Source organism: Macrobrachium nipponense, chromosome 26, assembly GCF_015104395.2.
Source record: "Macrobrachium nipponense isolate FS-2020 chromosome 26, ASM1510439v2, whole genome shotgun sequence".
In the NCBI taxonomy this organism is placed as follows: Eukaryota; Metazoa; Arthropoda; class Malacostraca; order Decapoda; family Palaemonidae; genus Macrobrachium; species Macrobrachium nipponense.
Window position 1 is genome coordinate 59,608,296 of NC_087215.1, and position 13,677 is coordinate 59,621,972.

At 35.6% G+C, this 13,677-nt stretch overlaps 1 protein-coding gene across 6 annotated transcripts in view; it reads left to right on the forward strand.

Moving 5' to 3' along the window:
- Positions 1-13,677, forward strand: part of LOC135200308 (hematopoietic prostaglandin D synthase-like) — a 533,645-nt gene that overhangs the window by 477,125 nt on the left and 42,843 nt on the right. The gene's annotated exons all lie outside the window — the stretch shown is intronic.

A 13,677-nucleotide genomic window follows, 5' to 3' on the forward strand; every position in this document is an offset into this window, starting at 1 on the left:
TAAACAATTTTTAGAATCAGTATTACTATCTCTGACCTAGAAGTTAAACAATTTTTAGAATCAGTATTACTATCTCTGACTTAGAAGTTTCATCATTTTTAGAACTAGTATTACAATCTCCGACCTAGAACTTTAATATTTTTTAGAACCCGTATTACAATCTCTCCCCTAGAAGTTCAATATTTTTTAGAACCAGTATTGCAATCTCCGACCTAGAAGTTTAATATTTGTTAGAACCAGTATTACTATATCTCTGACCTATACTCTGTTTTTTTTCATCTGTCCATCTGCCTATGGTGTTTGTGTATGGCAACACTGCGTCCCGGTAAATAGTTACGCTGTGTGTAAGTGCTAGGTTAATTAAAAGGATATCTGGGTGCTAAACATTTGCAACTGAAAAGTGTTTTTTAATAATTTACTGTGTGCGAATTACCAACAACCGTTAATATTCGAAATAGGATATTATTATAATCGTTGAATGCAAGCTGAATGTAACTATCTAAAACCCGGGACGCAGTGTTACCATACAAAAACACCACAGGCGATGGACAGATGAAAAAAAACAGAGTATAGAAGTTTCATCATTTTTAGAACCAGTATTACAATCTCCGACCTAGAAGTTTAATATTTTTTAGAACCAGTATTACAATCTCTGACCTAGAAGTGGACGATAAAATTATATCTCGGATGAAGTTGCATTTATTGTTTTTTCAGGCACTAGTTTGGAAGCTTAAGATTTCTTATTACCTTGGCGCAAAGAATTTGATTTTGTATGACTAGGTTTTGTAGTTATTATGCTCAGTCCAGTGCCTGGAATCATATGATGCGTTGTGTCTTTTTTTTTATGGTTCATCTAAAGAATCAGTTGTGCTGTTTAGATCAATGTTGAGCGATTTTATGTACGTAACCATTCATCTGAATTGGATTCCAAGTTCGAGGTCACCATAACATTTCTTAATGCATGATAATATTGATTATTCAAGTTGATTTGATATACATAAATAGGTGTGGTTATCTACATTCCTTTAAGAATTTATTCTTCAAATTCCTTTAGACCATATGAGATGAAAGGGCTGTAGCCAGTGCTTTTGGCCCAAAGTTAAATCTTGATATTCTCTCTCTCTCTCTCTCCCTCCTCTCTTACTCTCTCTCTCTCTCTCTCTCCCACCTCTCACTCTCCTACTAATCCTCTCCTCCTCCTCTCCTCTCTCATATATATATATTAGTATATATATAGAGATGATATATATATATGAGAGCTCTCTCTCTCTCATATATATATATATATATATATATATGTGTGTATATATATAGTATAGATAATATATATATATCGACGAAATGAGACTGTCTTAACCCAAATTAATGCAATGATGGTCATTAAAATATGTTGCTTTTGTCCTAACAAAGTAAATGAATGAGAGAGAGAGAGAGAGAGAGAGAGAGAGAGAGAGAGAGAGAGAGAGAGAGAGAGAGATGAGTTGAAAAATTGACCCAAATTAATTACTGTGTGTTTGTTCTTATTGTCGAGGCCACAAAAGCCATGATCGATGCTGGAGTCCTGAAAAGGAGGAGGGGGTTGGGCCCATAGAGAGAGAGAGAGAGAGAGAGAGTCTGCCTAGGGGAAAACCGTGGGTGGTATCTTATGCGGGCTAAAATGTGGTGTGTCTGCCCAAATAGTTTCTATTATTGATATTTTAATTTTGTTTCATTCAGCATAAGTTATTTTGACTTTAAAGATCTTATTTCCCTGTAAAATACTAGCTGGACTGTGACTCTGATATCGTTATTTTGATCTTGTCTTTTGTAAGAATTACTTACGAAAGATTACTTACGATTGAACAAGTACAAATATGATTAAGTATGTGGGTATTAGATATATATATATATATATATATATATTATATATATATATTATTACATATGTATATATTATAATAGATTATATAATAGAGCTACATACATGGTATAGATGATAGATAAATTAATAGATAGGTCGACTGATAGTTGAAAATTCTGATGAGTTGAACACAAGACGATTTGATTGACTAAGACATTAAATGAAAATTTTTTCCCATGAAGATATTGCAAAAAAAACTTCCAAAAAGTCCCATGACGTTCCTTTTCCGAAATACTCACTTCACGTACAACACGCCCCCCCACCCCACGACCCCCAGGCCCCCTCCGCCCCCCCAAAAAAAAAAAAAAAAAAAAAAAAAAAAAAAAAAAAAAACAAAAAAAAAAAAAAAAAAAAAAAAAAAAAAAAAAAAAAAAAGGAAAAAAAAAAAAAACGGAAAACCAACATACCATTTAATTAAAAAGGCATAAAAAGAAGGGTCACCATATTGCCGGAGAGAGATAAAACCGGGTCATTCAGAGAGAATGAGTATATAAGAGGATCAACAAAGGTAGCTGAAATATCGAAGAAAATACAGGAAGGAAGGCTTCGATGTATGGACACCTGTTACGAAGGGAGGAACGTCATGTTGGAAGACATACGATGGAAATGGAAGTGCAGGGTAGAAGGAAGAAGGGAAGACCAAGAAAGAGATGGCGTGATTGTGTAAGGGAAGATATGGAATTGAAAGGTATAAATGAGAACGAGGCACAAGACAGAAATCGATGGAGACGACTCATTCGTAATGGCGACCCCATATAAAAATGGGTTTAAGCTAGGAAGAAGAAGAAGATTCAGAGAGGGAGCATCGTGGCAAATATTGGGGGATGGGTCACCACGGCGTGTCGCGAGGGGTCAGTCAGGAAGGGGGTGGGGGGAGTGGGAGCGGGTAAGTGGTCCATCTGTGATCAGAGTCTTGGCCAAACATTGGAGTGACGTGTCAGGTAATTAGTTTTTCCTTTCCTTTGTTCTTCCATCACCTCTGTGTGCGTGTATGTGCGTTTTTGCCCGCGCGTATGAGCTCTCTCTCACCTCTCTCTCTCTCATACACATGAAAAAACATGCACACTAGATAATTCGTCTGTATAAAATAATAGCCATGTAAAGAAGATAAAATTCTTTCTCTCTCTCTCTCTCTTTCTCTCTCTCTCTCTCTCTCTCTCTCAGTTGCATCTTTGAGGTCAACCCGATCTTTTACATACAGTGGTGTAATAATAATGACCTAACAATATACTAAACTAAGGGCAGACTGAAGGGAATCTCCGTGCATTACACGTCAAAGGAGTAGGTCCATGTATGCTTCAATACAAGCGTTGAATTTCAACGAAATACCCTCTTAGTGTGGATTATGAATTAATGGATACAAGATGAGGAAATATAAAGAATAACCCTCAAAATTCAAATATTCGATGTGGGAATTCACGGGATATACTATTCTAGTAAAATGGGTACCGAGAATGACTACAGAAAGGGCGTACCTCAGCCAGCTTAGGTACGCCCTTTCTGTAGTCATTCTCGGTACGCATTTTACTAGAATATTATATCCCGTGAATTCCCACCTCGAATATTTGAATTTTGAGGGTTATTCTTTATATTTCCTCATTTATTTATTTATTTATTTATTTATTGTATTTCTTATTTATTTATTTATTTATTTATTATTTATTTATTTATTTATTTATTTATTTATTTATTTATTTTTGCACATAGGACTCCAGTATTCCGTCTTCTGCTTTCACATAGAGAAATGGCGGTCTTTTAGAAGTCCCTTGACTTTACCTTCATGTATTTTATTGTAATCTGACCTTCAAAATTTGTCATTTGACTTTCCTTTACTTTCTTTTGGCAGTCATTCGTTATACGTAAGTCTTATTTTTTACACTTGGGCTAATTCATTGTAGATTTACCTCTGTGCATTATATTTTGAATTTCGTTCATTGAACTTTACAATCTCTCATTGCATTGCAAATGAATAGTATTTTTGTGTTAATTACATGTATATCTCCTTTGCTCTATGTAATTTGAACTTCGTTAATTGCAGGTTTGATGATTTTTTTAAATAAAAAATATAAGAAAAATCAGTTATTTATTTGATTTTTTATTTTATTTTTTTATTTGTTAGATTTTTTATTTGTTAGATGTTTTTTCAATCCTTTTTTTTCCTCAAAATATATTTTATGATAAAATCACTATTTATTCATCTTTGGGTTTCCAGTTATGGTCTAAAGTATGTACTTGCAATTTTTTTATATATAAATTAATAGATGTAGCACAGTTATGCTCAAATTTTTATTAACCTCCAACCCATAGATTTCAGTTTGTTGGCTTTCAAATTGAAAAAATCAAAGAAATAATAAGAATCATAATTTTTTTTATGAAAAAATCAATGATTTAACCACTTGATTAAATCAGTTTGATTTAATCATTGCCAACCCTGGTACCTCCAGTCTTTGTAACTTGACCTCCATTTATTGTTTTATATGATCCCTCATTCATCAAACTTTAACCTTCCTACATTTTGACTTTGACCTCTATTCACTGGACTTGAATATTTTAAGCAAATAAAACCTCGTCATTAGATTAAAGGCTGCCTTGAAAAACAAGGGCATTATTTTTAAAATGACGACACCTACGCAGCGTAATTCATCCATCCATCCATCCATCCATCCATACACATACCCAGGACTGCACATACCAACCTCCCCTCATAATACTTTGACCCATTCATAGCGTCCATTGACATCGAGCATCGCACTCTGACCTTCCTTTGTTTCGCGTCAGCCAGCACGCACGCTGACGCCATCATTGATTGACCATCATTTATTGCTAGGCATGGAAATGAACTCCTCCCGTCGCTTAGCGCCATTTGGAGCGTCGATATAAACAAATGAATGTTGGCTTCAATTGGGAGGACGTTCAGGTACACCGCGATGCTTCGTGACCCGAGTTTATTTGGATGACTTGACGTTTCTTCTTTCAGAGAAAAAGTTAATGAAGAAGCCAAAAGCTGTTGAGGGGCAACAGTCTCTCTCTCTCTCTCTCTCTATCTCTCTACTCTCTCTCTCTCTCTCCATATATATATATATATATATATATATATATATATATATATATATATATATATATATATATATATATATTACATGAAAGTATATGCATTCTTATACAGTATTACCCAGTTTTTCAGAAAACGCCTGTTCTATTTTGAATAACGTTCCCCGTTCTGATATTCTGGGTGCGGGTTCGAGCCCGTTCTCTTTTGAATGACGTTCCCCCGTTCTGATATTCCGGATGCGGGTTCGAATCTTGAACTGGCCGTCGGGATATCTTCATTCGGTTCTTCGTTTGGATCTCAGGCTTTGTAGTGGCCAGCGTATTCGAAGTGTGGCGAAATCGCGTAGTACGTATAATACGGGCACTAAGTAGAGCAGATGCGAACGATATTTTGACTTATTAATATTAAGATTGATAGATTTAAAGTGACCATCACTATAAGCTTTAAAATTGAAGGCAACTCGATATGAAAACCTTTTCGTAGTCTGTGTATTGATAAGACTTTTAGTCATTATGATATGATTTGTATTTATAAGACTTTAGGACCTTTATTGGGAGAGTAGTTCTTGTGTCTATAGACATGGAAACCGTAAGATAGAAATAGCGGGTTTTTTTTTTTTTTTTTTTTTTTTTTTTTTTTTTTTTTTTTTTTTTTTTTTTTTTTTTTTTTTTTTTTGTAAGACGTGAAAAAACTTTATGATCTGGACTGCTGTGGTATTTATCAAACATGAAAAATATGTTGTCAGAGTAAGTCTTATCTTTGCTATATATATATATATATATATATATATATACTATATATATATATATATATATATATATGTATGTATATGAATGTCTTTTTATTGTAATGCAACCCATAAAACATAATTTTAACGTTGCAACCATATATTTCGAGCACTTCCTTCTGTGCTCCTGATCAGAAGGAGGAAGTGCTCGAAATATATGGTTGCAACGTTCAAATACTGTTTTATGGGTTTTTTATCTTCATATATATATATATATGTGTGTGTGTGTGTGTGTGTGTGTATACACACACAAATACACATGGAGAAACCATTTACTTGCGTTTGGTTCATCCCACAGCGCCAGTTCTGCTTACCAAAAGTGGCCCACTAGGCATCACGATTCAACATCATACAGCTTCACATTTCAAGCAAGCTCTACATCTCACCCATTTAAAGTTTGAGAATAGGTTGACGGCATTGCACCACCAAGGCCTCTAATCATTCGCTTTACCGGATGAAACTCATCAAATCAACGCCAGCTATCCTGAGGGAAACTTCGGAGGGAACCAGCTACTAGATGGTTCGATTAGTCTTTCGCCCCTATACCCAGCTCTGACAATCGATTTGCACGTCAGAACTGCTTCGGACCTCCACCAGAGTTTCCTCTGGCTTCGTCCTCGCCAGGCATAGTTCACCATCTTTCGGGTCCCAACGGCTGCGCTCTCAGGTACTTGCCGGCGGACATCGGGATAAGGAGACTCCCCCGAGAGAGTGAAACCCGTTGCCCGAGCCGCACTAAGGCAAGTCCTCGGTCCTTGCGCGTGGGATTTTTGAATGACATAATATCTCTGCATTTGTAACGTATGAGTTTTGTCTTTTTAAGACATAACGATCGAATTTTATCCGTGTTTTATTTTTAAGACAGGAGAATGTCGTATCTTTTTAATGTCTGTTTTTGTAAGGTTATTAGGACAGTTATTTTCAGAATAGTTTATTGTTATTTATAGAGTTGCTACTTCTAGATTTAATTTATAAACGCCTTGTTTCTGTAAGCTATCTTCCACTGCCGAACGAAAAGATATACTAAAACAAACAAAACCAGGCGCGATCCTACCTCCAGCTTACTCGGAGATCATGCTGAAATGTATGGCCAAATAGAGCGTTGTTGAACATTATTTTTTACATTTTCATTCTAATAAATAAATCATAAATATCCATTCCTAAAATTCCTGTATTTTTAACACAACGCAAAACACCCTTTTCAGACCATTTTAGGCTTTCATAACCCCTCAACAACAACAACAACAACAACAACAACAAACTAGTTTGTAGGCTTACTCCCCGAGTAAGAGAAAAACTCATTGCTTGTATGGATCAAGAGCTAAATAAAAATAAAAAAAATAAAAAATAAAAAGTCGAAAAGATGCAAAAGAAAATTTAATCTTATGTCTTCACATCGGTAGATATTTTTCCGTGTCGTCAGTTTTAGCCGATTTCAATTTTTCATTCGGGCGAAATCATTTTTCTTTTTCGGAATGAGTCCTTTTGGACGCTAAGATTATCTCAGAAAAATAATCGTTGTGAATTCTTTTCGGAACAGCAGTTTTATTTTGGCTTGATTTACATTTTCTCATTTAGAAACGGAGTCATTTATCTTCTTGATTTTGATGATACGATTTCGTATGATGAATAGCATAAGAATGAGATTCGTTGTATAGTTTAATGTAACTTGAATGCATTAGATAGCATTTGAAGTTTGTATGTATTTCAGTGTTAATGAAATATATATATATATATATATATATATATATATATCTGATAGATATATGATATAGATATAGATATATATATATATATATTTATATATATATATATATATATGTGTGTGTGTGTGTGTGTGTGTGTATACACTGTCTTTCTATATGTATATATTGAATGGATATTTATAAGATTTTGAGTGCTTTTATGATATATATATATATTACTTGTAGGCTTCCAGGGAAAGGCATTCGATATAATTGAAGGTTTATTGCTGATGCCGACGTTTCACAACTACATTGTTGCATTTTCAAGGCTGAAAATACAGCGAGTTGATTCTTAATAATTAATCATAAAAAGACTTATAATAAAATGTAAAATATAACTAAAATCACTTATTTAAAATGTTAACTCATTTAAAAATATACATATATAAAAGCAAAAAAGACAAAAAAACACAACACCATTGGCACGAAAATGACCTACCCAGACGGGAGTTGAAAGGAAACTGTTGAAACAAAGTTACAATAATAAAAATAAACAAGGCACACACACACGTACAGTAAGGCAACGACGAGACAAATAGGGCCGTTAAGCAATGAACAATTGTGTAGATGAGGTTTGGGTGTTTAATGATGGGACAGTTAATTTTATCATTATGGACTCTAGGGTTGTTAGGTCATTGTTTTTCTGCGTTTGTCCTATTATCTGAAAATCTTTGTTATCTATGTATGTTTTGCATAATTTGGAATGATTCCTTATATTGGATTGCTCTGGGTTGGACAGTCTGCTTCCAGTTCTAAAACTAATTCCTCTATGGGCGTCTATGCGTACCCGCTTATCAGTCGTTTGGTACATCCAACGTAAGTCCCCTGGTTACACCTGGGGCAAGTATACTTATAAACAACGCTGGACGTAAACAACGGACTAACTTTGTCCTTGAGCTTGAAAAAGGACCCGATGGTGCAAGGATTTTTGGGAATCAATTTTAGATTTAAGGCAGGCAATTCTCTCTGAAGTAAATTTAGACACTTTTTCCTAAAATCATCATATAAGTAAGGGAACGTTGCAAACATTTTCATTTTCGGCACAGTATGGATAGCAGTGGGCATTTCCATTTTCTTGTCTAAGAACTTGTTTAAGGCTCTGAAGAACACCCTTTGAGGAAAACAGTTATTACTAAAGTAGTTCGCCAAAGTTACGACCTCTTCGTGGAAGGCCATCCAACTGGACGCGTGTGTAAAGGCCCTGTGGAGGAGAGTAGAAATGGAGTTTAATTTAAAATTAGAATGACAGAAGCTGTAGAAATTCGTGCCCAAACCTGTAAAAGTATCTTTTCTATAAATCCCTCTATAAAACCCTTGTTCTTTTCTAGAGACAATAACATCCAGGAACGGTAATTTATTGTTAGATTCCTTCTCCAGGGTGAATTTGATGTTCGGGTGTTGGGTGTTAACATAGTCTAAAAAGGAGTCGGCATTAAAATCACGCTTGAAAAGAGCAAACGTGTCATCGACGTAACGTTTATAAAACAAGGGGTGGAAAGAAAGAGGGCAACTATCCAGCGCCTGTTCTTCCAGAGAACTCATAAAGATATTGGCGAACACCGGACCTAAAGGGGAACCCATTGCCATCCCCTCCACCTGTCTATATACAATGTTATTAAAAATAAAGGCCGTGTCCAGCACGGCCAATTCTAAAAATTGCTTAAATAACGTCCTGTTAAAATTATGAAATAAAACACCCTCACTAGCAAACACCAGCTTATTTAAAATGATCTCGATGGTCTCTCCCACTGGGACGTTTGTGAAAAGAGATTCCACGTCCAGGCTAACCATGATTAAGTCAGAATCCTCTTTAATAATCTCATCTTTGAAACTAGCAGAGTTTTTTATTGAGTAAGAGTTTTCTGCTTAAGGGTTCTAATATTGGAACAAGGTATTTGGCTATTCTATAATTTGCTGTATTCATAGAAGAAAGAATGGGCCGCATTGGAGTCCCTGCCTTGTGCACTTTGGGCAACCCATACATCAATCCATATGACGAACCTGTGACGAAGAGGTTTTGGTAGGTGTTTTCGTCTATGACTTTGTTTTGCTTTAATGTCCTTAGAAATCTGTTTATCTTATCCTCGGTTTTGATGATATTATAAAGGTCTGGAGAACCTACTTTTTCGAATTTCGTTCGGTCGTTTAATATGCTTTCCATTTTATTGATATACTCCTGTTTGTTGAGAACAACCGTGCCCTTACCTTTATCTGGTCTTGTAATGATGATATCTTCCTCATTGGCTAAGTTCTTTAGGATGGCAAGGTCATCTTTCTTGAAGAAAGGGGTCCATTTAGTTCGTAAACTATTAAAGGTGCTGTGGGCTAATGATGAAATTTGCGATCGTAAGTTGTCAGTGTTAAAGCAAAAGGAAGATCTTTAATCCTATGGAATAGTGACTCTAATGGGAGGAAAAATTGTTGGTATTTCGGTTTATAATTGGGGAGGCAGAAATCCAACCCTAATGAAAGTAAGAATTCTTCCCTTTTAGACAAAACGCGATTTGAAAGGTTAAAAACTGAATGTATATTTTGGTTAAAGATCGGAACAACAACACCCAAACTATTTAACTTCCTATTGTGCCTGTCAATTACCTGTTGTAGGAAACTATTGATGGTCCTATTGAACAACTGGGTAAAGATGATCGAATCTAAAAGTGTCAAAGATCCTAGTACTGTAGTTCTTATGTTTAGCTATCGTATCTTTCAGTCTGTTTAGATTCTTGTATTTGATATTAATTTCTAATTCTAATAACTTCTTCGTAGCCTCTGTATAAAATTCAGAATGGTACAGGGACTCCTTATACAGTTTGAACTTGACAAATTTTGGAACCACGTTATTGAGTTGACAGTATTCCAAAAAATCTAAATCCAACCTCGTTTTTTCATATTTTCTTGTAAGCTTTTCCAAATGTCGACAACTGGTAAGAAACTGGGAGCCATACTTGGTCCTGATTAATTCGTGGAAGTGGTGGAATCCTCTAAGGCGAAGTTTTAGAATAAACAATAGGGCGAAGAAAACAACTGAAGGCGGCCATGGTGCTCGCTGTGTCACCTTATAAATCCCGAAGATCTATTAAAAAATTGGAGCTGCAGCTTTCGGAATCATACTTGTAGGCTTCCAGGGAAAGGCATTCGATATAATTGAAGGTTTATTGCTGATGCCGACGTTTCACAACTACATTGTTGCATTTTCAAGGCTGAAATACAGCGAGTTGATTCTTAATAATTAATCATAAAAACACTTATAATAAAATATAAAATATAACTAAAATCACTTATTTAAAATGTTAACTCATTTAAAAATATACATATATAAAAAAAAAAAAAAAAAAAGCAAAAAAGACAAAAAAACACAACACCATTGGCACGAAAATGACCTACCCAGACGGGAGTTGAAAGGAAACTGTTGAAACAAAGTTACAATAATAATAAACAAGGCACACACGTACAGTAAGGCAACGACGAGACAAATAGGGCCGTTAAGCAATGAACAATTGTGTAGATGAGGTTTGGGTGTTTAATGATGGGACAGTTAATTTTATCATTATGGACTCTAGGGTTGTTAGGTCATTGTTTTTCTGCGTTTGTCCTATTATCTGACACAGCGAGCACCATGGCCGCCTTCAGTTGTTTCTTCGCCCTATTGTTTATTCTAAAACTTCGCCTTAGAGGATTCCACCACTTCCACGAATTAATCAGGACCAAGTATGGCTCCCAGTTTCTTACCAGTTGTCGACATTTGGAAAAGCTTACAAGAAAATATGAAAAAACGAGGTTGGATTTAGATTTTTTGGAATACTGTCAACTCAATAACGTGGTTCCAAAATTTGTCAAGTTCAAACTGTATAAGGAGTCCCTGTACCATTCTGAATTTTATACAGAGGCTACGAAGAAGTTATTAGAATTAGAAATTAATATCAAATACAAGAATCTAAACAGACTGAAAGATACGATAGCTAAACATAAGACTACAGTACTAGGATCTTTGACACTTTTAGATTCGATCATCTTTACCCAGTTGTTCAATAGGACCATCAATAGTTTCCTACAACAGGTAATTGACAGGCACAATAGGAAGTTAAATAGTTTGGGTGTTGTTGTTCCGATCTTTAACCAAAATATACATTCAGTTTTTAACCTTTCAAATCGCGTTTTGTCTAAAAGGGAAGAATTCTTACTTTCATTAGGGTTGGATTTCTGCCTCCCCAATTATAAACCGAAATACCAACAATTTTTCCTCCCATTAGAGTCACTATTCCATAGGATTAAAGATCTTCCTTTTTGCTTTAACACTGACAACTTACGATCGCAAATTTCATCATTAGCCCACAGCACCTTTAATAGTTTACGAACTAAATGGACCCCTTTCTTCAAGAAAGATGACCTTGCCATCCTAAAGAACTTAGCCAATGAGGAAGATATCATCATTACAAGACCAGATAAAGGTAAGGGCACGGTTGTTCTCAACAAACAGGAGTATATCAATAAAATGGAAAGCATATTAAACGACCGAACGAAATTCGAAAAAGTAGGTTCTCCAGACCTTTATAATATCATCAAAACCGAGGATAAGATAAACAGATTTTTAAGGACATTAAAGCAAAACAAAGTCATAGACGAAAACACCTACCAAAACCTCTTCGTCACAGGTTCGTCATATGGATTGATGTATGGGTTGCCCAAAGTGCACAAGGCAGGGACTCCAATGCGGTGCCCATTCTTTCTTCTATGAATACAGCAAATTATAGAATAGCCAAATACCTTGTTCCAATATTAGAACCCTTAAGCAGAAACTCTTACTCAATAAAAAACTCTGCTAGTTTCAAAGATGAGATTATTAAAGAGGATTCTGACTTAATCATGGTTAGCCTGGACGTGGAATCTCTATTCACAAACGTCCCAGTGGGAGAGACCATCGAGATCATTTTAAATAAGCTGTTTGCTAGTGAGGGTGTTTTATTTCATAATTTTAACAGGACGTTATTTAAGCAATTTTTAGAATTGGCCGTGCTGGACACGGCCTTTATTTTTAATAACATTGTATATAGACAGGTGGAGGGGATGGCAATGGGTTCCCCTTTAGGTCCGGTGTTCGCCAATATCTTTATGAGTTCTCTGGAAGAACAGGCGCTGGATAGTTGCCCTCTTTCTTTCCACCCCTTGTTTTATAAACGTTACGTCGATGACACGTTTGCTCTTTTCAAGCGTGATTTTAATGCCGACTCCTTTTTAGACTATGTTAACACCCAACACCCGAACATCAAATTCACCCTGGAGAAGGAATCTAACAATAAATTACCGTTCCTGGATGTTATTGTCTCTAGAAAAGAACAAGGGTTTTATACAGGGATTTATAGAAAAGATACTTTTACAGGTTTGGGCACGAATTTTCTACAGCTTCTGTCATTCTAATTTTAAATTAAACTCCATTTCTACTCTCCTCCACAGGGCCTTTACACACGCGTCCAGTTGGATGGCCTTCCACGAAGAGGTCGTAACTTTGGCGAACTACTTTAGTAATAACTGTTTTCCTCAAAGGGTGTTCTTCAGAGCCTTAAACAAGTTCTTAGACAAGAAAATGGAAATGCCCACTGCTATCCATACTGTGCCGAAAATGAAAATGTTTGCAACGTTTCCCTTACTTTAGTGATGATGATTTTTTTTAGGAAAAAGTGTCTAAATTTAATTCAGAGAGAATTGCCTGCCTTAAATCTAAAATTGATTCCCAAAAATCCTTGCACCATCGGGTCCTTTTTCAAGCTCAAGGACAAAGTTAGTCCGTTGTTTACGTCCAGCGTTGTTTATAAGTATACTTGCCCCAGGTGTAACCAGGGGACTTACGTTGGATGTACCAAACGACTGCTAAGGGTACGCATAGACGCCCATAGAGGAATTAGTTTTAGAACTGGAAGCAGACTGTCCAACCCAGAGCAATCCAATATAAGGAATCATTCCAAATTATGCAAAACATACATAGATAACAAAGATTTTCAGATAATAGGACAAACGCAGAAAAACAATGACCTAACAACCCTAGAGTCCATAATGATAAAATTAACTGTCCCATCATTAAACACCCAAACCTCATCTACACAATTGTTCATTGCTTAACGGCCCTATTTGTCTCGTCGTTGCCTTACTGTACGTGTGTGCCTTGTTTTATTATTATTGTAACTTTGTTTCAACAGTT